The 25,999-nt window shown below is 34.9% G+C and overlaps 1 long non-coding RNA gene across 1 annotated transcript; it reads left to right on the top strand.

The window, feature by feature from the left end:
* The first annotated feature begins 788 nt into the window (after positions 1–788).
* LOC116591318 lies at positions 789–13,689 on the top strand. The gene is made up of 2 exons (XR_004285946.1): positions 789–822; positions 13,591–13,689. It is a non-coding gene; the product is annotated as an uncharacterized LOC116591318 (long non-coding RNA).
* The last annotated feature ends 12,310 nt before the right edge of the window (positions 13,690–25,999 follow it).

Consider the following 25,999-nt stretch of genomic DNA (forward strand, 5'->3'; position numbering starts at 1 on the left):
TGTCAAATAAATAAATAAAATCTTAAAAAATAAAAGAAAACCCAGCCAAAAAGAAATATAGGTTTTCTTCCAATATCCATCTTGGAATTGGATCCTTCAGTTTCTGTCTGGATCCTTCAGATGACTACAGCCTTAGCTGACCAATTAATTGCAATCTTAGGAAGACTCCAAGCTATAATTACCCAGCTAAGCTCAGCTAAACTGTCCCTAGATTCCTGAAATACAGAAACTGTGAGATAATAAATATCAATATTAATATTAATGCTATTTTAAGGCACTCAGTTTTAGGGTAATGTATTAGTAGCGATAGATAACTAATACAGATTTTGGTACCAGAAGCATTACCTTAGAGAAAGGGAACCAAATTTGAGTGTCCTTGGAACTAGATATACTAGGCATCATCTGGAAGAACTTTGAGGAAAGTCTTATTAAAAGTTTGAAAGTTGTTGAAGTAAATGTTTGTAAAGACATGATGGCTTTTGAAGAGGCTATGAGTGAGGGCTTAAAGAGAAGTGAGGAAAATTTGTCATGAAGTTGGTGATGTAGCTAGAGATTTCCAGACAAAATGTTGAAGGTGTCACCTATCTTCTTCACATTTACATGAAGATTTCAGAGTGGAAATGTGAGGTAATAAAAAGATTCTTACCAAAAAATAAGCTTAAACTTCTGATTTTGAAAATTTCAGCCTCTTCAGATAGCAACTAATGCTAAAATTAAGAGAGTAGAACCTACGTGTTCTTCTCTCTCTCTCTCTCGTTCTCTCTCTCTCTCTCTCTCTCTCTGTCACACACACACACACACACACACACACACACACAAAAGGTAGCTATGTGAAGTGATAGGTATGTTAATTAACCTGACTGTGGTGATCATTTCACAGTGTATACAAATACCAGGTCATGTGTGCAACATTAAATATAATTGTATTATTTAATTATACCTCAAAAAATGGGAGGGGGTTTGGAAAAGGAGATAACTTTCAGGGAATGAGAAAGACACCAGAAAGATCAGTAGTGGTGCCTCAGAAGGCATGAAGTCAGACAAGGGGCACTGAATAGATTTTGAGGATATTCCCCAGGCATTTTAAGTAATAGAGATCCTAATAAGCTTATGGACATTTTCCTTCAGTAGAAGCTAAAGGTAGATATTATCTGAAAGAATATTTATGGGAAGCTTTTATCTACTGAAGTGGATTTCAGTAAGATTTATCAGAAGACCACACAGTTTTCAAACATGTTATATTTGTAGAAACACACTGGATCAGACTGTAAGAGAGAAAATGCAAAATGAATTGAGAACTTTGGACCCCCAAATTTCTGTAAATATGAAGTAGGCTGAGAGATTTACTTACCTGCAAACACATACTATCTTTCATTAAAAGAGAATGGTGATGATGAGTTCAGAGTTACAAGCCATGAAAAATTATTCCCAGTCCCTGAGATGTAACCAACAAACTTTCTGTGTGTACCAGGCTGAATTTCAAAATCGCTATGAAGTCCTTTGTGTTTCCAAATATTCTCCTTTTTGAACAGAAATGCCTATTGCAGTTATCCCAAACCTATCTTATTATTATATGCCATATGTATGTGGAAAAGCTAATTTATGTCTTTAGTTTTATAGTTTAAGAAAACTATAATCAAGAAGCTATACTTAAGGAGAACTACTTCTTCCCATGTACCTGACTTACATAACAAGATTCTAGCCTTTGAGCAGATGCTGTTTGGGGATGAAGTATTAAAGAGGTTAGCTAGGAAAGGGGGGGAATGTATCTGTATTTTGTATGTGGATGGGTGTAAATAATTTATAGCCAGAGAGTTGATTGTGGTTTGAAAACACGTCCACACATCCTTTGATATTTCTGTCATTCAAAAGGTGAAAGCTAATTCTCCACCACTTAAGGGTGGGCTGTACTTTGTGACTCATTTCTAATAAATATATAATATATTATACAAATTATAATAAATAGAATGTGGTAAAAATAATGGTGTTATTTCTAAGATAAGGAAATAAGAGGCAAACAGCTTTCTCCTTGCCCTGTTTCTTAGATCAACTTTTACTGTGTAAATGTTCCTACTAATAGTATCATTTATTGATTTTACCTATAAAAAAAGTCACTGATACTCCAGTAGGAAATTTCTGAACTTAGATTATCAAAATAATGGGAATATAATGTAGATCAGCATATGATGGTGTTTTTAGTTTTTATTTCTTTTGAGAATTTCATAAAATGCCAGCTATTATTTATTGGTTTAAAAATTGATGATAGAAATGTCAGGCAACCTTGTTTAAGAATAACTTTTGTTCTTGTAAATGGAGGTTTGATGCTTAATATTTTGAATGATCAGTTTATTTTCCACAAAGTTACACACCCACCTATTTTGGAAGATTCATTCACCTACATGTCCTACATTTTAGAGGAAAACTATTTACTACTTAATCAGGATTTTGTGTCTTGTGAAAAATATTTTTAGAATAGCAGAGAAAAATATTTTATAATGTGTTAATAACATATAAGCTATGACAAATTAGTCTATTTGAATATAACTTGGTGCATAGTCATTTTGAATATTTTAAGATGTCTCATTTTTAATTATTTAAAGTATTTTAAATCATATCATTTTATATCATATAAAAGTATTTTATATATATTGAATTTTATTTGAAAATCTTGAAAGACAAATAGAAAACATTGTTTATATTAACATAATTCCCATTTTTAATAATAACAATAAGCTATATAATTTTTTTGCAAAATAATCCATTTCTGTAAGATTACAAATAAATTTTTTTGAAGATACCTAGCTAGTATGTACACAGTTCTTTATAAGATAAAGTTTATATTAATTATCAAAATTCCTCAATGAGTATTTCATTCCAAGCTTTTAATCTCAATACTTACATGTCTATATTTTTCTTTAAAGATTAAAAACATATTTTAAGTTGCACCACTAAAACATGATTCCAGTTTTATTAAATGATTATTCATTTAGATTTACCATATACTACCATACTATTATGGTTCTTTTATTTCTTTTCATACAAAATAAGTTATTGAAACCAGAAACCCTTATTTGAGATGATAGATGATCTTTCAGTAGATGATATTTCAGTTTTAAAGTAAAATTCCTTTTTTGAGTTTTTGAAAATTGACATAATTACCTGTTGTTAAGTCACAAAATTGGCCCATATTATATCTACAAAGAGGTATATAATATCACACAACAATGGCTTTAAGACCATAAAACTTGACTAGAAGTTATTGAATGCATGAGCAAATAGACACAATTAATTGGCAGAAGGATTAGTCAGCAAAAAGGTACAGAAGAAAGAAAGTAATAAAGGAAAAGTGTATTGATGTCCATCCAAGCATGTTTCAGTTGAAAATGCTGCATGTAGTTCTGTAACCTAAACCTATTTGGTCTAGGTAACAGTATTCGTTTATTAGTAAAAACATATTACCACCTACTTGATTAGTCTTTCCTTATTTACTTTTGTAGACTTAACCACATTGTACTTCCACACAATGCTATGTGTTTTTCTCGCCTTGATAACAGGTTAAAATTAACATATATTTCTAGAATTTTGACAGATTTCCAGGAAATAATACTGGAGTTTGGTGTAGCATCTTAGTGAATTTCTATACCTTACCCAGTGCATCACACATTTAAGGCCTTTAATTAATCGAATTAAATGAAAAGATAAATAAATGCTTCAAACTAAATAATGCATTGCAATTTAAACATCTATTATAAATTTTCCTGTTTCTGATGCTATCCATGCCAGACTATATTCTGAGAATGATTTTATATCTATGTATCTTGGATTTTTGTAGAATGCATTAACCAGAAGATGTGTGTTTATTCTTATAAACCTTTATATTTCTCATTAGACATTGATAAATTGTTCTCTTTTAAACAGTGGTCCTACATGAAGATTTTTAAGGTTGAGTCAGAATTTTATAATTTGATAAATTTGTGACACTGACTCAATCACTTTCTATGCAAGTAAATTTTGAACTTGAGCAAGACTGAAATGTACTGAGTTTAGGAATATAAAATTTACAAAGACTCTCAACAGATAACTAGAATATTTTAAACTCTTATTAACATCCTAATATAGATTTCATTTTAAATGTATTTAATGTCTTTAAATTATTTAAATTTTATTTTATGGATAAAAATGTCAAACATTAATTTTAATATTTAAATACATTCATAAAATTATATAATATTGTACTTATATACTTCCCTTTGACTATGAATGAATAAAAAATGCTATTGTGATATAGGTACAATATGGAAGGTAACATTATTTGCAGGTTATGTGGTAAAACGATTAAGAAAGTATAACTAAATGCAAGTTACTTTGATTTAGTAAATAACAAAGAATAGCAACAGAGGAGTTAAGTTGATGGAATAAGGGGGACCCTGGGTTTGCCTTGTCCCTCAGACACAGCTCGATCCATATCAAATCATTCTGAAGAACTGGGAAATTGATCTGAGGATTAAGAAAACAATCTGCACAACTGGACGGAGAGAATGTGACAGATGAGAGAATTGGGAGAGAGAAAAGTTGAGGTGTTAAAGAGGGAGAGAAACCATTTTAGCAAAGTCAGGGATAGAGGGAGCGGGTGGGAGAGAGCAGTGGTTTGAGTAAGATGCTGTGGTGTAGGGATCCCCTGGATCACATGTTGAGTGAACGCTCACCTTCCTGGAGTGCATTTGAAAGAGTGTATTTTGCTTTTCAAGAACAAAGAACTGCCTGGCAGTATTGAGTGGCCATTCAACATCAGGGGAGAGAGGCGCATACAGACAATGAATAACCTGGTCACAGCTTTTTTGCTGTGTTTCAGCATAGACACCGATCATTCACTCTGTCACTCTGGGACAGAAAAGTGTCAGGCACAGTGCTGCAAGGCTTTCCTCTGGGAGAGGGTGGGTCTGTAAGTGGCCAGTACTTTAAGACTTCTTGTTTCGAATCCCACCCTCCAGTCAGAGATAAAACACAGGAGAACTGTGGCACCCGGCAAGCTGAAGGTTGGGCACAAACAGGTTGAGGCCAAGGATCTGATGAAAGCCTGGGGCACAAAAGAGAAGATGTTCACTTTCTGTGAGGGCCTCATGAACTGCTGTGTCTGTGAGTTGCTCTCTCCAGCGATGAGAGAGCAGCATGATGCCATCTTTCCCTTCCCCTGCCCACCAACACAGTTGGACTTCAAGGGAGAAACACAATGCTTTGAGTCATTTATGCCAAACCCTGTCCCCTTGCTCCTGGTGGGGACATCATTACAAGGACAGATCTGATTGTGAGCCTGTGCAGCAAACCTCCTCCTCAGACCAACACGGACCCTCCACATGCATCAAGGTTACTGATACTAGAGTGCTCCAAAGGTCAGCTTCAGTTCTGGTGGAAATGGGACCAGGTTTTTTTTTTTTTTTTAATTTTTAATTTTTTAAATTATTCTTCTAAATATTTAATTTTTTTTTCCTCTTTGGCATCAGGCTTATAGTTTTTTGTTCATTTGTTGGCTTGTTTGTTTCCTTTTCTCATTCTTTGGATCAGTCCTTTTTTTTTTTCCTTCTTTCTTTTTTCCTTTTTTTTCTTTATTACCAGGCTTATCTTAACAAACAAACCAAAGGATACCTGAAGGCCCAAACAGTCCCCACTACAAGCAAGGAGGAACTCTGAGGAGGACTGGCCTGTGAGAAGGAGCACCAAGTACAGCAGCAGAGTGCACACAGCATGCACCAGAAATACTTCCTGAAGCACCAGTACTTGGACAGTGTAGGGCCCCTTCTTAATATAGTATTATTCTCAGGAGCATGAAGCATAACAAGCTTTCATAACACACAGAAGACGGAAACCTAGACATAATGACAAGATGGAGGAATTCTCCCCAAAAGAAAGCTCAAGAAGAAACCACAGTTAGGGATTTTCTCAAAAGAGATTTAAGCAATATATCTGAACAAGATTTTAGAACAGTAATCGTAAGAATGATAGCTGGACTTGCAAGAAGCATAGAAGACACCAGAGAAACCCTGTCTGCAGATATAAAAGACTTAAAAACTAGTCAGGCCAAAATGAAAAATGCTATAACTGATATGCAAAATCAACTGATATAATGACAATGAATGGAAAAAGCACTTTATCTTCTATATCTATATGTCACAATAGAAGGAGAGATAAAGAGATTCCAGGACAAGCAAAAAATTAAGAGTTCATGAACACTAAGCCAGCTCTGCAAAGAATATTAAAAGGGACCATCTGAGTGGGAAAGAGAGACTGAGATCAACAAAGCCTAGAAAGGGAAGAGACAATCTATATGACCAGCAACTTTGTAGGTAATACAATGGCACTAAATTCATATCTAATAATTTCTCTGAATGTGAATGGACTAAATGTTCCAATCAAAAGACATAGGGCATCAGAATGGATTAAAAAAAAAAAAAGACCCATCAATATGCTGCTTACCTGAGACTCATTTTAAACCCAAGACACCTTCAGATTGAGAGTGGTGGGGGGGTGAAGAACCATCTGTCATGCTAATGGACATCAAAAGAAAACTGGAGAAGCTATACTTATATAAGACAAACTAGATTTTAAACCAAAAACTGTAATAAGAGATGAAGAAGTGCACTATATCATAATAAAGTGTCTATTCAACAAGAAGATCTAACAATTGTAAATATTTATGCCCCCAACTTGGGAGCACCCAACTATATAAATTATTAACAAACTTAAACTAATCAATAATAATACAATAATAGTTGGGGACTTTACCCGACTAACAGCAATGGACAGATCATGAAAACAGAAAATCAGCAAGGAAACAGTGGTTTTGAATGACACACTGGACCAGATGGACTCAACAGATATACTTAGAACATTTCATCCTATAGCAGCAGAGTACACATTCTTTTCAAGTGCACATAGAACAGTCTCCATAATGATCACATATGAGGTCATACAAATCAGGTTTTAACAAATACAAAATCATACCATGTGTATTTTCAGATCACAACTCTATGAAATGTGAAGTCAACCATAAGAAAAAAAATTTGGAAAGACCACAAATACATGGAGGTTAAAGAACATCCTACTAAAGAATGAATACATGGAAGAAAATGAAAATGAAAACACAACAGTCCAAAATCTTCAGGACCCAGTAAAGGCAATCATAGGAAGGAAGTATATAGCAATACAGACCTTCCTCAAGAACAAAAAAAGACTCAAATAGACAACTTAATCTTATACCTAATGGAGCTGGAAAAAGAATAGCAAGTAAAGCCTAAAACCAGCAGAAGAGGGGAAATAAGATCAGAACAGAAATAAATAATATAGAAATAAAACAACCCAGTAGAACAGATCAGTGAGACTAGAAGCTGTTCTTTGAAACAATAAAATTGATAAACCCCTAGCCAGATTTATCAAGAAGAAAAGAAAAAAGGACTCAAAACCACAAATGAGAGAGGAGAAATCACAATAAACTTACAGAAATACAAAACAATTACAAGAAAGTATTATGAGCAATTATATGCCAACAAATTGGGCAGTACAGTGGGAAGAAATGGGTAAATTCCTAGAAACATAAAAACTACCAAAGCTGAAATAGGAAGAAATAACAAACTTTAACAGAACATGAGGAATAATATGGAGGACCATAGGGAAAGGGAGGGAAAACTGAATGGGAAGAAATCAGAGAAGGAGACAAACCATGAGAGATTCTGGACTCTGGGAAACAAACTGAGGGTTACAGAGGGGAGTGGGGGGTAGGGGGATAGTGTAGCTGGGTGGAGGGTATTACGGCAGGCACATGATGTGATGAGCACTGGATATTATATGTAACTAATAAATTGTTGAACACTACATCTAAAAGTAATGATGTACTATATGTTGGCTAACTGAATATAATAAAAAAATAATAAAATAAAAAAAAGAATTTCTGCCATGATTGATTGTTGTATATTTACTCTGCCCAATATGGCAGCCATTAATTAGATGTGCATATTGAGTACTTAAAATATTTCTACTATGACTAAGTTACATATGTAATTGGGGAGAGAATCATTTTTTAAAACTAAGAGATGAACGGAACTTAAATTAGGACATTTTTGTAATAAATTGTCATTTTTTAATGATTTTCATTGAAGTATAATTAACATACAGTGTTATATTAGTTTCAAGTGTACAATATAGTGATTCAGTGATTTTACACTCAGTGCATCATCTTGCTAAGTGTACCAAATTGGAACCCTAAAATCCCCCAAAATGCTTTGTTTTTTTAAATTTTTTTATTAACATATAATGTATTATTTGCCTCAGGAGTACAGGTCTGTGAGTCATCAGGCTTACACATTTCACAGCACTCCCCATAGCACATACCCTCCCCAATGTCCATAACCCAAACACCCTCTCCCTACCCTTCCATCCCCCAGCAACTCTGTTTGTTTTGTGAGATTAAGAGTCTCTTATGGTTAGTCTCCCTCCCGATCCCATCTTGTTTCATTTCTTCCTTCCCTACCTTCCAAGCCCCTGCCCTGCCTCTTAAATTCCTCATATCAGAGAGGTCATATGATAATTGTCTTTCTCTGATTGACTTATTTCGCTTAGCATAATACCCTCTAGTTCCATCCACATCATTGCAAATGGCAAGAGTTCATTTCTTTGAATGGCTGCAGAGTATTTCATTGTATATATATACCACCTCTTCTTTATCCATTCATCTGTTGATGGACATTAGGTTCTTTCCATAGTTTGGCTATTGTGGACAATGCTGGCATAAACACTTAGGTGCACATGCCCCCTTGGATCTCTACATTTGTATCTTTAGGGTAAATACCAAGTGGTGTGATTGCTCAGTCATAAGGTAGCTCTAGTTTCAACTTTTTGAGGAACCTCCATGCTGTTTTTCGGAGTGGCTGTACCAGATTGCATTCCCATCAATGGTGTAGGAGGGTTCCCCTTTCTCTACATCCTCTCCAACATCTGTCGTTTTCCTGACTTGTTAATTTTAGCCATTCTGACTGGTGTGAGGTGGTACCTCTCTGTAGTTTTGATTTGTATTTCCCTGATGCCAAGTGATGTTGAGCCCTTTTACATGTGTCTTTTGGCCATCTGGATGTCTTCTTTGCAGAAATGTCTGTTCATGTCTTCTGCTCATTTCATAATTGGATTATTTGTTCTTTGGGTGTTGAGTTTGATAAGTTCTTTATAGATTTTATGTACTAGCCATTTATCTGATATGTAATTTGCAAATATCTTCTCCCATTCTGTCATTGTCTTTTGGTTTTGTTAACTGTTTCCTTTCCTGTGCAAAAGCTTATGATCTTGATGAAGTCCCAATAGTTCATTTTTGCCCTTGCTTCCCTTGCCTTTGGCGATGTTTCTAGGAAGACGTTGTGTGGCTGAGGCCAAAGAGGTGTCTGCCTGTGTTCTCCTCAAGAATTTTGATGGATTCCTTTCTCATATTGAAGTCTTTCATCCATTTTGAGTCTATTCTTGTATGTGGTGTAAGGAAATGGTCAGTTTCATTCTTCTGCATGTGGCTATCCGGTTTTCCCAACACCATTTGTTGAAGAGGCTGTCTTTTCCATTGGACACTCTTTCCTGCTTCGTTGAAGATTAGTTGACCATAAAGTTGAGGGTCCATTTCTGGGCTCTCTATTCTGTTCCATTTCTCTTTGTGTCTGTTTTTGTGCCAGTACCATACTGTCTTGAGGATTACAGCCTCGTAATAGAGCTTGAAGTCTGGAATTGTGATACCATCAACTTTCGTTTTCTTTCTCAACATTCCTCTGACTCTTTGGGGTCTTTTCTGGTTCCATATAAGTTTTAGGATTATTTGTTCCATTTCTTTGAAAAAAAAAAAAGGATGGTATTTTGATAGGGATTGCATTGAATGTGTAGATTGTTTTAGGTGGCATAGGCATTTTCACAATATTTGTTCTTCCAATCCATGAGCATGGAAAGAAAGTTTTTCTTTGTCTCTTTCTCAATTTCTTTATTTCTTTCATGAGTACTTTATCATTTTCTGAGTACAGATTTTTTGCCTGTTTGATTGGTTTATTCCTAGGTATCTTTTGGTTTGGGGTGCAATTGTAAATGGGATTGACTCCTTAATTTCTCTTTCTTCTGTTTTGCTGTTGGTGTATAGAAATGCAAATGATTTCTGTGCATTTATTTTATATCCCAACACTTTACTGAATTCCTGTATGAGTTCTAGCAGTTTTGGAGTGGAGTCTTTTGGGTTTTCCACATAAAGTATCATGTCATCTGCAAAGAGTGAGAGTTTGACTTCTTCTTTGCTGATTCAGATGCCTTTTATTTCTTCTTATTGTCTGATTGCTGAGGCTAGGACTTCTAGTACTACATTGAATAGCAGTGCAGATAGTGGACAGCCCTCTGGTGTTCCTGACCTTAGGGAAAAAGCTCTCAGTTTTTCCCCCTTGAGAATGATATTTCCTGGGGGTTTTTCATAGATGGCTTTGATGATATTGAGGTATTTACTCTCTATCCCTACACTGTGAAGAGTTTTGATTAAGAAAGGATGCAGTACTTTGTCAAATGCTTTTTTAGCATCTATTGAGAGTATTGAGAGTATGGTTTTTCTTCTTTCTTTTATTAATGTATTGTATCACATTGATTGATTTGTGGATACTGAAACAACCTTGCAGCCCAGGAATAAATCCCACTTGGTTGTGGTAATAATCTTTTTAATGTACTGTTGGAACCTATTGGTTAGTATTTTGGTGAAAATTTTCACATCCATGTTCATCAAGGATATTGGTCTGTAATTCTCCTTTTTGTTAGTGTCTTTGTCTGGTTTGGGGATCATGGTAATGCTGACCTCATAAAATGAATTTAGAAGTTTCTCTTTCATTTGTATTTTTTGAAACAGTATCAGGAATATAGGTATTAATTCTTTAAATGTTTGGTAGAATTCCCCTGGGAAACCATCTGGCCCTGGGCTCTTGCTTGTTGGGAGATTTTTGATGACTACTTCAATCTCCTTACTGGTTATGGGTCTGTTCAGTTTTGGTAGTTTCTATGAATGTCTCTAGGAATGCATCCATTTTTTCTGGATCGTCAAATTTGCTGGTTTATAGTTGCTCATAACATGTTTTTATAATTGTTTGTATTTTTTTGGTGTTGTGATCTTTCCTCTTTCACTCATGATTTTATTTATTTGGGTCCTTTCTTTTTTCTTTTTGATAAGTCTGGCCAGGGGTTTATTATTCATATTAATTCTTTCAAAGAATCAGCCCCTAATTTCATTGATTTGTTCTACTGTTCTTTTGGTTTCTGTTTCATTGATGTCTGTGCTGATCTTTATTATTTCTGTTCTCCTGCTGGTTTTAGGTTTTTTTTTTTTTTGTCCCCTGTTCTTTCTCCAGCTCCTTTAGAGGTAGGTTTAGGTTGTGTACTTGTTTCTTGAGAAAGGCTTGTATTGCTATATACTTTCCTGTCAGGACCACCTTTTCTGTGTTCCAAGATTTTGAACAGTTGTGTTTTCATTTTCATTTGTTTCCATGAATTTTTAAAAATTTTCTTTAATTTCCTGGTTTACCCATTCATTCTTTAGTAGGATACTCTTTAGCTTCCATGTATGTGGGTTATTTCCAACTTTCCCCTTGTGATTGAGTTCTAGCTTCAAGCCTTTTGGTCAGAAAATATGCAGGGAATGATCCCAGTCTTTTTGTACTGGTTGAGACCCGATTTATGACCCAGGATATTATCTATTCTGGAGAACGTTCTGTGTACACTAGAGAAGAATGTGTATTCTGTCACTTTGGGATGGAATGTTCTGAATATATCTGTGATGTCCATCTGGTCCAGTGTGTCATTTACAGCCTTTATTTCCTTGTTGATCTTTTGCTTGGGTGATCTGTCCATTTCAGTGAGGGGAGTGTTAAAGTCCGCTACTATTATTGTATTATTTTCAATGTGTTTCTTTGATTTTGTTATTAATTGGTTTATATAGTTGGCTGCTCCCATGTTAGGGGTATAGATATTTAAAATTGTTAGATTTTCTTGTTGGACAGACCCTTTACATACGATAGTGTCCTTCCTCATCTCTTATTATAGTCTTTGGCTTAAAATCTAATTTTTCTGATGTAAGGATTGCCATCCTGGGTTTCTTTTGATGTCCATTAGGATGGTAAATTGTTTTCCACCCCCTCACTTTGAATCTGGAGGTGTCTTTGGGTCTAAGATAAGTTTCTTATAGACAACATATTGATAGATCTTGATTTTTAATCCAATCTGATACACTGTGTCTTTTGATTGGGGCATTTAGCCCATTTACCTCAGGGTAACTATTGAGAGTTTTGAATGTGGTGCCATTGTATTGCCTGTAAGGCGACTGTTATTGTATATTGTCTCTCTTCTTTTCTGGTCTACTACTTTTAGGCTCTCTCTTTGATTAGAGCACCCCTTTCAATATTTCCTGTAGGGCTGATTTGGTGTTTGCAAATCCTTTTAGTTTTTGTTTGCTCTGGAAGCTTTTTATCTCTCTTTCTGTTTTCAATAACAGCCCAGCTGTATATGGTATTCTTGGCTGTTTATTTTTCTCATTTAGTGCTCTGAATATATTATGCCAGTTCTTTCTGGCCTGCCAGGTCTCTGTGGATATATCTGCTGCCAATTTAATATTTCTACCATTATATGTTACAGACTTCTTGTCCCGAGCTGCTTTGAGGATTTTCTCTTTGTCACTAAGACTAGTACGTTTTATTATTAGATGATGTGTATGGATCTATTTTATTGATTTTGAGTGGGGTTCTTGGTGCCTCCCAGATTTTGATGCTTGTTCCTTTTGCCATATTAGGGAAATTCTCTAGTATAATTTGTTCCAATATACCTTCTTCCCCCCTCTATCTTTCTTCTTCTTTTGGGATCCCAATTATTCTCATATTTTTTCATCTTATGATATCATTTCTCTCGTATTCTGCCATCATGGTCCAGTAGTTGTTTGTCTCTCTTTTGCCAGCTTCTTTATTCTTTGTCATTTGGTCTTCTATATCACTAACTCTCTCTTCTGCCCTGTTTATCCTGCAGTAAGAGCCTCCATTTTTTTATTGCACCTCAGTAATAGATTTTTTTTTCTTTCAACTTGGTTAGATTTTCTTTCTTTTATGTCTCCAGAAAGGGTTTCTCTAATATCTTCCAAGCCTTTTTTGATCCCAGCTAGCACCTTGAGAATCATCATTCAGAGCTCTAGTTCTGACATATTACCAATGTTGTATTGATTAGGTCCCTAGCTATCAGTACTGTGGCTTGCTCTTTTGTGTGTGTGTGTGTGTGTGTGTGTGTGTGGTGATTTTTTCTTCCTTGTCATTTTTTCCATTCATACAAATGAGAGAATCAAATACTAGAAGGGTGGCAAAGACCCAAGAAAAATATATGCTAACCCAATCAGAAGAGATCTGAAACTTGGGGTAGAAGAAAGGTGGGGGAAAAAAAACTTAAAAAAATATATATGACTAGTGAATAGAACAGAGCCATCCACTTGATTTCTATTCTGGTCTCTTAGAAGAAACTACCTCTCAAAATTTTAAGGAAAGAAAAAGTGATATGTATGCTAAAAACAAGGATAAACATGATGATGGGATGGAATATAAGTGTAAAGATGAAATTTAAAAAAGGATTCTAAAAAAGGAATTGATTAGGTAAGTTGGTTGGAAAAAGAAAAAAAAAAGAGAGAATGTGATCAGGCTGGAGACTAGAACAAAGCCATGTGCTAGATTTAGGGTATATTTTGATTTATTAGAAGAAGTTGTATTCCAGAATTTTAAAGAAGAAAAACCTATATGCACACAAAAAATAATGTTAAATACAATGGAGGGATTAAAATATGACCATAACAATGAAATTTCACAAAGTTTTTTTTAAAAGGTATTGTTAAGATAAAATAGTTTAAAAACAGTAAAAGAGTTAAGAGGAAAAGTTAAAAAATAGGATAAGAAAAAATAAAATTAAAAAAAATTTAACTTTGCAAAACCTAAGGATCATGGGAAAAGCCATGAATTCTCTGCGTTGTGTTCCCCTAGCTCTGGAGTTCCACAGTTCTTGTTGAATGATGAACTTGGTCTTGGCTGGATGTTCTTTCTGATGTTCTGGGGGAAGTGCTTATTACAGTGATTCTCAGATATCTTTGCCTGTGGCAGAATTGCACCACCTTTGCAGGAGCCAGGCTAAGTAGTCTACTTGGGTTCATCGTCAGGAGATTTTGTACCCTGAATGCTTTCTGTAGAGCTTTGGAGGACAGGAAAGAAAATGGCAGCCTTTCAATCTCTGGCCCAGAGAACCCAAGAGCTTAGTGCCCCACTCCTCAGTGTGCCCTCAGAGAAAAGCCTCAGTGTGCCTCCCTGGTCTCCAGCCATACTCCGTGCTCACCTGGCCTGTGACCGAGTGTTTTATCTCTGGTGCACAATCCTGTTTGCAGTCTCCAAACCTAGCAGATTCCTTCCCCGGTGCTGTTCCTCCTGGGGTCTCTCCAGATCTGCCTCTTGTGGGGTTCCTGCTCGAAGAGTAGTGCCCCAACTGTGTCTTGGATCACAGTTTAAGGTAACCCCGAGCTGAGAGCTCACTCCTCAGCTCCATTTCTGTAGCTGGCTTCCCCGCTCCAATACCTGGCATTTCTGCCACACTCAGATACCCCCAGTCTTTCTGTGACCCTGGGGATCCTGAGACCACACTGTTCCCATGAGGGCTTCACCCCTGCATAGCCTCTTGAGTGATGCTCCTCAGTAGAGCAGACTTCTAAAAGTTCAGATTTTGTGTTCTGTTGCTCCATCGCCTGCTGGGAGCTGGCCCCTCCCACCACGGTCTGTCTTTCGGTGGCTTCAGATTCATTTCTCTGCATTTCTTACCTTCCAGAAAGTGGTCAAATTTCTATTCCTAGAATTGCCACTCTTCTTCTCTTCTGTCTACTGTTGTGTTTGTAGGTGTTTGAAGTGGTTTGATAAGTACTTAGCTGAACTCCTGGGACCTAATGATATTATAGTTTGCTACTCCTCCACCATCTTGCTTCCTCCCTCTGCTTTGTTTTACAGCATCTTATTGATAGACATAACTTGGCATAGTCAACAGGATCCAGCATGTGTTACCTTCATCCCTGGCACTGCCTTAGAATCCCTTAAGGTACCTACAAGAGTCCACTGCACTCTCTTGTCTCCTTGGTGGCTTCAGAACATGGTGGTAAGTCCTCTTAGGTCTGAACCTCCCACCTTGGTTGAGGTTTTGGCCTTTATTTGGAGGTCTTCTGTTGGTTTGGGTCCTCATTCATTTCTGAGGATAGGATTCCATCTTCACTCTTTTTTGTATTTGTTTATTAAACTGTTTTTATTGAGTTGACAAAAAAAGTAGAAATGAGATGTCTCTTATCTGTTCACATTTACATGCTTTGGAATAGAAAGAGGGATTGGGAAATCAATTTGTCTGTCTTTATCCTGAACTTTCCCCCTTTCTTTGGTTTTTGTTTTTCATTGTTTTATAATTGAAGTATAATTAACATGCAAACAAAAGCAGACTGTTACATACAGAGAGCAAGCTAATGGTTGACAGAGGGGAGGTGAGTGGGAGGATGGGTGAAATAGGTGAAGGGGATCAAAAGTATACTTATCATGATGAGCACTGAGTAATATATAGAATTGTTGAATCATTATATTATACAACTGAAATGAAAATTAACACTGTATGTTCATTATACTTCAATAAAAATGTAATATACTTTTATAAAAATAACTCTTGTCATAATATCTACAGTAAGTTGTTGCAGCATTTGGAAGAATTAAGTATATTGCCCACAATTTAGAATGGGAGGGAAAGGAGAAGGTCTGAAGTCATTCATTCATTTATCAAACATTTATGTTCTGTTACATGGCAGGTACCATGTTGGATCATGAACATTAAAAAACAAAAAACAAACAAACAAACAAAAAAACAGGTAGTATGTATGCCTTGAAAACTCTTATAGTTTAATGGAAAAGATTCTTAACCCAACCTGTTTGGCTAATTTTGATGAATGTTAGAAGAGTGATATATAAGGCTATAGTAAGAAGAAACTTTTCATAGGATGGATTATGTGTTGAACAAGGAAAGATAGGATTGCTTTAGAGATGGGGTGACTCTCAGTTTGAATCATGAACAATGAGTCACTGTAAGGTATTCCAGGTGGCGGGGTGGGGAGATAGCTGTGCAAAATCAGCAGTTCACTAGAGATTTTAGTATATTCAGGGAATTTCAGGATGTCAGAACAGTTGTAGGATATGGTGTTGGTTGTGAACAATAGCATCAATCTCAGGTTAATAATACAGAAACCCCCCATAAGGCTTTCAACAGAGAGGAAACAATTTAGGGGATTAGATATAGATGTTACAGGGCAAATTCAAGATAAAATGAGATAATGACATTAAAAACAGGTACTAACACTTGGACTATGGAAAATAATAGAAGCAGTTAATGTTATGAAACTTGGGAGAGGGTACCTATGATGTTGGGGCTCAGATCTCTGAGGGCAAGTTGCTGCTCAGCTGGTGCTAATACCTTTGAGAATGCATGATAAATTAGTTTTAGAAAACTGAAAAGCTGGAGGGAGAAGCACAGGACATTGATATTTCCTATTTTCTGTTTCAAATTCTTAGTGCACCTTTTGTAGAGCCTGTTAAGAAGTCAGTGAGAAAATAAAAAGTATATTTTTTGTGTCTTCAAGCTTAACATCCTGACTAGGAGGCACCGTTTGGAATGGAGTAAAATAATTGCCATCCTGGTTGACTTTATTGGTCATTCAGCATTCAAACATGCCCTCTATATATTTTAACTTTCATGTCATGTTAATATATTTATGTTTCTACCTAAAAACATGTGATAATCTTTTATACAAAAGAAGACTGTTTCTACAGTGTGTGTGTGTGTGTTTTAACTGTTTCTACAAAAGTGAGAAACAAAATCCCAACAGTCACAACATGATCTTTGGGCACCACTAGTCCTGGTATCCATCTGTAAGCAATGTAAATTTCTCTACTCATTCAGTCACAGTGACTACAGAATATTTTGTAATTAAGGAGATTAAGTTGAAAAGCTAAATACCACTAGGAATTCTTATACAAAATGATAAGAGTGAAGGACAGAGGAGTAGTTAATATAAATAATAATTATTATTATATACCTGTGTGTATGAGAATGTATATATTTTTATTTGTATACACAAAATCCAAAAGGAGGGAAGTATATATAACTGTATCAGTTCTTGTTTGTATAACAGATAAGAGGGATGATTAACTGACATAGTTTCCATCTTTAACCTCTTGATTAAGTTTTACTCAGTTGGCACTTTAATAGGTCTAGTTTCTTTATCTGGTCAGGTAATACAACTGTTGTCATCTGCAATGGAAACAAAGACCTTCAAATTAGCAGTGGCCAGAATTGTAAGGATAAAAAACCAAATCTGTGTGAGTAGATTATTAGGAGCAAATGATATCACCAGCCTTTGATTTTTGGACTCATTTATGTGAGCTTGGACTACACTGCAGTGTATAACATGATTACTCAGAGTATATACTTCATTCTGAAAGACAGAAACATACTTTCAGCATGTTCTTTTTCAACTGGTGCTGTAATTGAGTCATTCTCTCATGCCAGCATCTTTTAAGTGATATTAATTAAGACTGGTGAATTTCATAGTCAGTAGCCAATTTTAAGATTCATTTTGATGTGAAATGAATTTCTAGACCAAAAAAAAAAACTTTGGGTAGAAAAATAAAACATAAGTAAGTCATTCCTTAATTTCACAGAATTTCTTAAATTCACAGAAATTTCACAAAGTGATTTCCTTAAAAATCACAGATTTGATATGGGCAGAAGAATTGTGGACATGAAATGCAAGTTAATTGCAAGCATTACATGTTTATTTTAGTGATGTAAAGTAGTTCACATCTCCATGTTGGAAGAGATCCAGTATAATCAATTTGCCACCAGGAGTCTGACTGGTCCCTATAGAGATTTGTGACATATTGATAGCTCTATATCAGGTCAGCATTTGTCCTTGCTGTTGGCACATAGGTACTCAGCAGTGGTGGCAGCCGGATCAGACTCAGTGAAGAAAGTTGACTTTTGTTGAGCACGTATTATATAGATTCCTTCTCTGTTATCATGATCACAGCATATTTGGGTTCATTAAAGAGGCACCAGAATGGCTGGGAAAGGGGCTTCCTGATGTCCACAGAGTATATGTATTATCTACCTCCTTACACATAGATGAGCATTCAGATGAAGTCAAACATGGTAACATCTTTGTCCTTTTATAAAAACTTTTATTTAGTCATCTTCCTATCTTTTAGTCTTCCATCTAATTTTTTTTTGGTTCCTGGCAACAGGGCCAAACTCTTAGCTATGACCCATTAATTTGTGCAGATCCATATTTCTAACCATTTCTTCGTATAAAGTAGATACGTTAAAATATCCTCTTCCAGGTTCTGCCTATTGGTAATATTTCTCTTCCCTACTGTCTTTCACGGAAATTCTTGATTGAGGTTGTGGTATTGTAGGCATCCAGTCTGGTTGATATTAGTATGGAATGAAAAAAATCGCTAAACAAGCAAAATAAATAAATAAATAAATTGATAAATAAATACATGTATATGTATTTATGTGTATGATCCAAGACTATATATATAACAAATACATATTATATATTATTATATATTATTATTATATATTATATATTTTAATTAATATTATATATCATAATATTATATATTTATTTTATTTCCTATTTTATTTATTTATTTTATTTAAGGTTTATTTTATTTCTTTTCTTTTTTTTTTTTTTAAAGATTTTATTTATTTATTTATTTGACAGAGATCACAAGTAGGCTGAGAGGCAGGCAGAGAGAGAGAGAGAGAGAGAGATGGAAGCAGGCTCCCTGCGGAGCAGAGAGCCCGATGCGGGCCTTGATCCCAGGACCCTGAGATCATGACCTGAGCTGAAGGCAGCGGCTTAACCCATTGAGCCACCCAGGCGCCCCGGTTTATTTTATTTCTTATGTGAATATTCAATTGATTCAGCATAATTTATTGAAAATACCACCACTATACTGAGGGTCATAAATTAATTTTTGTCATAAATTAAATTATTATGTATGTGTGGGCTTATTCCTGGACACTAATCTATTTCTTTTTTCCATTTGCCTATCTTTTTGCCAAATCTCCCTATCTGCATTATTTTATAGGAGCACCTAATTATCAGATAGTTTAAATCTACTAACTTTATACATCTTTACTAAGATAGTCTTGGATCATGTTGTCTCTTCTTGGTCCACTCCTGTGCTGTATACACTTAAGAATCAGCTTGTCAATGTTACACACACAAATATACATACATAACTCCTATGGTTTTGGTTGTGATTGACATTAATATGCATATAAATTTGTATAGATTTGCCGTATATACACATATTTTTTCAGTATAATTTCCAATCACTCCTCTATGTTTTTTATTTTTATTTATATATTTTAAAATTTTTTAAAAGATTTTATTTTTTTCTTTGACAGATAGAGATCACAAGTAGGCATAGAGGCAGGCAGAGAGAGAGAATGGAGGAAGCAGGCTCCCTAATGAGCAGAGAGGTCAATGTGGGGCTAGATCCCGGAACCCTGGGATCATGACCTGAGCTGAAGGCAGAGACTTTAACCCACTGAGCCACTCAGGTGGCCCTCCTCTATGTTTTTTAAATGAACTACATCTATAGTACCACATAGGGAAGGAATTGCAAATGTAGTATCATAGTGTTTCTACTCATGAAATTAAAAATTTCAATTAAAAGTTGAACCTAACAGTCTACTAGTAAGTTATAGGTACTTGATTCATATTATAATTATCAGGTTAAAAAAAATACAAGTCAGTATTGATGTTAAAAACTTTTAAAATGTCAACTTTTGCATAGTAATAATATTTATTTATGCTTTTGCTCCTTCTGTTGTTTCTTCCCCTTTGTGTATTCTGCTTCTTATAGTTTCTTCAATATAATTTTCCTCTGTAATGTAAAGAATTATAAACTTAAAACTGATGATCTGTCTTGTGGTCCTGGCCATATCTATAAATGACAGGACTTGGAGCAATGTACTTAGCCATTCTCTATAAAATATGTCCTTAGGAATATTTGGCTATGGGATTAAATTGCCTGTGTCAAATCCTAATTCCACCATTTACAGCCAGGGAAATATTGTTAACAAGTTATTTAGCTTTTCTGTTTCTTAGTTCTTTCATCTGCAAAATAGAAATGATTATGTATGGGGATTAAATGAGTTAATACATATGAACTACTTTGAAGGGTACCTATCATATAGTAAGCATGAATAAGTGTTTGTTTTTAATTATTATACCTCTTTTATAGTGCTATTTTTAAAGTTAATTATTTTATGAACATATGTGAAAATAATTTGAAAAAGCAAAAAGTGTCATACAAAAATAAAACTTAAGAATCATTTTGCTTTATAGAAGTTACACTTATCAGTAGCCCGGGTTATTTGTCTATATATTCACCTTTATCCACCATTAGAATAATTTTGAAAACTATCAGTATTTTCAATACACACATACATATAATATGTATCATGCATATAATAGTACCAAAAGATTTGGAAATGTCTTCACAGACTTCATAACTTGTTATCAGATAACAGATACTTTTTTCATTATTCTTATTCTTCTTAAGACTATATATACTCTTAGCAAAATTCAGACCTGAAGAGGTTTGGCACTTGGGCTATAGGCCAATGTGCTTGGAAAGAGGAGAAATTGGATTGCTTACTTATATCACTAACTTTGTGACATAGACTTAAAATAAGTTCAGTGGAGGATGAGAAACAATTTCAGCTGTCTGATCAAATTTGAATGTCATAAATTTTAAGTCAAATTGAAAAATATATTTGAGTGACAAGGAATGAAATTTACATCTTAAAAGCCCAATATTGAAACTCTAGACATAAAATACAACCTTCGGTATCTTTAACCCATTTTTAATAAAACCTTGAAGAATAGCAATTTCTAAAATGTCTAATATGTCAAACATTATCTCCATTAATAAATGGTCTATAAACAAAACTCAGATACACACACATGCAAAACTGATCAGGGTCAAAATGAAATGAGAAAAAAAAAAAAAACCAAAACCCAAAAAACCTACCCTTATAGAATCTGTGAAAATATATAAAGATTAATTCATATTCATTAGAAAATAAATCTCTTAAAGAAATTTTCTTTAAGAAGAAGTACTAAAAACTGTTAGACTTTTGGTACAGTGACTACTTAATGAAAAATTTGTAAGAAATTTTTCTATACATAATAGATACATTTGATCTTTACAGCCTGGACTAATGCTATTTAGTTGAAATGTAATTAAAGTCAAATTTAAAACTTAGATATTTTTTCTTAGAAGTACTTAAAATTAAAATAGAAACATAATGTGATTAATATTTATTATATATTTTATTTAAACAATTATAAGTAAGATGTTGTTTCAGTATGTACTCAGCATAAAAATTTGATAGGGAGATATTTCACATTTTTCTAATTCATCCTAATATTTGAAATCCAGTGTATATTTTACAATTAAAACACAGCTGAATTTGGGGTGGTCACATTTTACATGTTCAGTAGCTACATGTCACTAGTGATTACTGTGTTGGACAGAACAGATCTAGATAGTATGAGAAAATATAGGTGAGGTCTTATAAATGGTGCATATAATGTACAGATACAGTCATCTGATTTTTGGCAACTTTTAGCCCTGAGGCAGTTTTTAACCCTTAAACATCTCTGCCAGGTAAAAGGTTTTCAAGATATATCTTACTTTTTATGAAACATGTAAATGATAGATTTAATGTTCATTACTCCTTAAATTTCCAGCATATTTTATAAAATGTCAATTTATCATCCAGTCTTAAAATTAAGAAAGCAGGAGCTATTTAATAGTAAGAACAGAGGGCTTATCTTGCCAATAGAAATGCAGGATATAAAAATCCAAAAACTACTTTTAGGAAATTTGATGTATAGGCCACTGGCGAAGGTCATCTCCAGTTATCCCAGGTATCCACATAAGCTAATGGAATTTATAGCACCTGGAACAATGCCACTTTTCCTGATATGGTAGAAAGAGCCAAAGCAAATTAACCCTGGACCTTAAAGACTGACCTAGGAGGTGATACATGCCACTTTTTGCAGAGTATCTTGACCAATCCTAACTTCGGAGGAATGTGACATGCAATTCTAACATGTACAGAAAGGAGGAGAAGTGTACTTGTGAATAGCCCCAAGAATTACCTCACAATATGATAGAAGCCATGTTAAATAATATAATGGCAGCTAATTTTAATTTTAAAGATACACAAAAAGTGTATCTTTTCAATCTGGATATATGTGATTTTCATCAAATCATTAATATCAATTCCAGTCAATAGTATCAATTCCATATCTAAATACACAGTGGTAAAATATATCAATGAGAAATATTAGAAGAACTCCACAGACAGGGGCATTTGAGTGGCTCAGTTGGTTAAGTGTCCAACTCTTGATTTTGGTTCAAGTCATGATCTCAGGGCTATGAGGTTGAGCCCCTTGTTGGATTCCACACCAGGCTTAAGATTCTCTCTCTCCCTTTGCCCCTGTGCCCCTCGAAAGAAAGAAAGAAAAGTAAGGAAAAGAAAGAAAAAGAAAGGAAAGGAAAGGAAAGGAAAGGAAAGGAAAGGAAAGGAAAGGGGAAATGAAAGGAAAAGGGAAAGGAAAGAAAAATGGAAAGGAAAGGAAAGGAACTCTAGACAGAAAAGAGATTAACTACAAATTGATACAATTTTTAATACAAGACTGGCAGAAGATTTCTATGAAATCAATGCCAGAAAATGTTAGTATATTTAAAGGAATTCAAGGAAAGGTTCTAACAAGCAGTTATGAACACAGGTTATAGTAAACATACTGATAATTTATAAATTTCATTAACTGGCTTGTTACTGGGAATGCTTCCTTGTGTGTGACTAAGCTGGTTGGTTTCTCTACAGTGGTCTCTTTGTAATGTGTCAGTTTGGCTAGACAAAACTACATTTCCCCGGATCCCTATGTGTTTCTGGTTAACCTGGATGAGAAGAGGTATTTTTTTCATGAAATTTTGGCAATCAGTAGTGAAGTAGAAGACTTTTTTTTATTTTTTATTTTATTTTTTAAGTGCTTGGAAGTTTGGGGAAGATAACTTGTTTGTATCTCATACTTTTTTGCTTCTCTGGGAGGTTACCTCATTGTGTGGGAGAGCTTTGGGCTAACAATTGATCTACCTCTTTCAGCTTCTCTGCTTCCTTGACCAGGTGTGTACTTAGCATTGTAAAGATACATTCCAACTTCTCAGGGCACCCATATTCCAACTTCTAAATTTAGGACACCCAGTTAACAAGGATGGCGATGATAAGAAGATGAACATGAATTTCCATGTTCATGGAAATTCTAGAAACCTCTAAGAAGATGAACATGAATTTCCATGTTCATGGAAATTCTAGAAACCTCAGGGTTTCCAGATTGCTTGTGGCCATGCGTCCTACTTCATTCTCATGGGATTAAACTTGTCGCTACTCTTCCCTTATTTACATATGATTTCATATTCTTTGGCTTTCAACCTCTAGCACCAGACACAAAGACAGCAGCTATAAAGAGACAGTTTAACTTCTGTCACAATTGCATCAAGTCAGATCCCTTCAAAGTTTTGCTCACTTCGTATGTAGGAGGAGTTATGTTTCTTTTATTGAACTCTGACTAATACAAAATTTGGCATTGATAGTGCTTCTGATAAAATCTTAATTATGTATTCTCTGTATTCCTCTTACGCTATCTGAAATTGATCTGATTAGATTTAATGGCATTAATGACTCTTCAGTGATAAAGAACACAATGGAAGCTTATGACATGCAGTGGCAAATTACTACCTGTAGTTAATTAGTGCAGGTATTTATCTCTGAAAGGTAAAATTCCTGGTGACAAAGGATTTTGCCATAGGAATTGCTAGTAAATATAAGGATTATATTGGCATCTTTAAGTACACTAGAGAATATGTGGTAAGAAGATATAAAGCTCAAGGCCTTAAGTGAGTTCTCAATTTAGAATACCTGGGTGGCTAAGTCCGTTAAGCATCTGACTTTTGTGTTCAACTCAGGTAATGATCTAATAATGGCTGGTGGGATCAAGCCCTGCATCAGGCTCTGGGCTTAGTGGGGAATCTGCTTAAAGATTCTCTCCCTCTGCCTCTTTCTCCTCTTGTGCTTTCTCTCTCCTTTTCTCAAATAATTAATAAATCTTTTAAAAAAAGTTAGTTCTCAACTCAAGGTCTGCATAGGGAACCTGAGAGCTTCTGTGACTACTCTAAAATAAACACTTATCTTTTGTAGCCCAGAGGCAGAGATTTCTGAAAACAATATCCAAAATCGAATCCTGTAAGTGGCTGGCTTAAAATGCAAATTTTATTTCTAAACATGTAATATATCTCAGGAAGGGATGAGATCTTGAAAACTGGAATGCAGTCATATGGGTAGATTACAATGAAGCTAGGGATAGACCTTGAACTTTTTATAAATCTTAACTGAAATTACTTTGCCAGCAGTAGCAGACCTTCCATACTGTCCATATGGATATTCTTCACCTGCATGAAGACCTGTAATGGCTTCTCTGATGGTGGTTCTACAAGAGTTTGCTAATCCCCCTCAGTACCTATCCCCATCACATTTTCCTACTTCTATATCTATAACTAGACTGAATTCCCAGCATGCCTTCAACAGTGAGATTCATATGTGAACCTTGAGAAGATAATGTTATATAACAACAGAATTGCATGACTTTGCCAATTTGTAGTAACAGAAATCTGTGGATGCTCAGGATATGAGATCAGAGTGTAAAGAATATAAGTTGAATCAGCACACATTTATTGATATGGCATCATAAACAGAGATTCTAGATTCAGTGGGTAGGAGGAGCTGGTAATGACTCTAGTAATTTGCTTACTTAGGTGACTGAATTACCAACCCAAGAATGACCTACAATAAATTTAAATGTCAGAAGGTGTTTAGAAAGGTATCCAAAGACTTAGAAGGGTTGGAATGATAGAGTGGCTTTATAAATCTTTCAAGACTGTCTCTATTTATCCCCTCACCTGTCCTCTGTGAATTAAAAAGGCTGACAAGTCCCATGATATGCCATCTGTGAGCTGGAGACCCAGTAAAGTCAATGGTGTAGTTCCAGTCTTAGTCCAAGGGGTTGAGAACTTGGAACACTGATGCTCCAATTTGACAGCAGGAGAAGGCTAATGTCCCATCTTAACCTGTTAAACAGAGAGAGAATTCTCTCTGACCTTGCTTGTCTTTTTTATTTATGCTTCTAACATTTGATGAGGCCTACACACTCTGAGGAGAACAATCTACTTTATTCAGTTTACTGATCTGAATGTTAATCTCATCCAAAAATATCCTCATAGACACACCCAGAATGTTTAACCAAATATTTGGGCACCCTGTGTCTCAGCCAAGTTGACACAAAATTAATCATCACATTCATATATTCAATGATTATAATCCAATATCAGTCTCTTGAACTTACTTGCTTTCAAGTTTATTGCTCTTTACAAGCTGGAGAGTTCCTCAAAATTAGGGACTCATTTTAATTCACATTCATCTTCATATTCCCAAAGATGTGAGCAAATTAGATAGAAGCACTTGATTAAAGGTACCTGAGGAAAACAGAAGAAGTAGAGTGTGTATTAGGTTCCAGAGATAGAAGCAGGCATTCTCACTTGCTACCATGTCACTCTTAGACATTAATATTATGAGTAATAGAAAGGAGTAGAGTTACTTATTCAAGAAGAAAATAATTTCTGATATTGGTAAAAACAAACACAACCTCTTAAATATGTTATGAAATCAGAATGAAAAAGTCAATCATGAACATTATTAGAGATTTGAAAAGCAGTGTGTG

This window comes from Mustela erminea, chromosome 5 (assembly GCF_009829155.1).
Source record: "Mustela erminea isolate mMusErm1 chromosome 5, mMusErm1.Pri, whole genome shotgun sequence".
In the NCBI taxonomy this organism is placed as follows: Eukaryota; Metazoa; Chordata; class Mammalia; order Carnivora; family Mustelidae; genus Mustela; species Mustela erminea.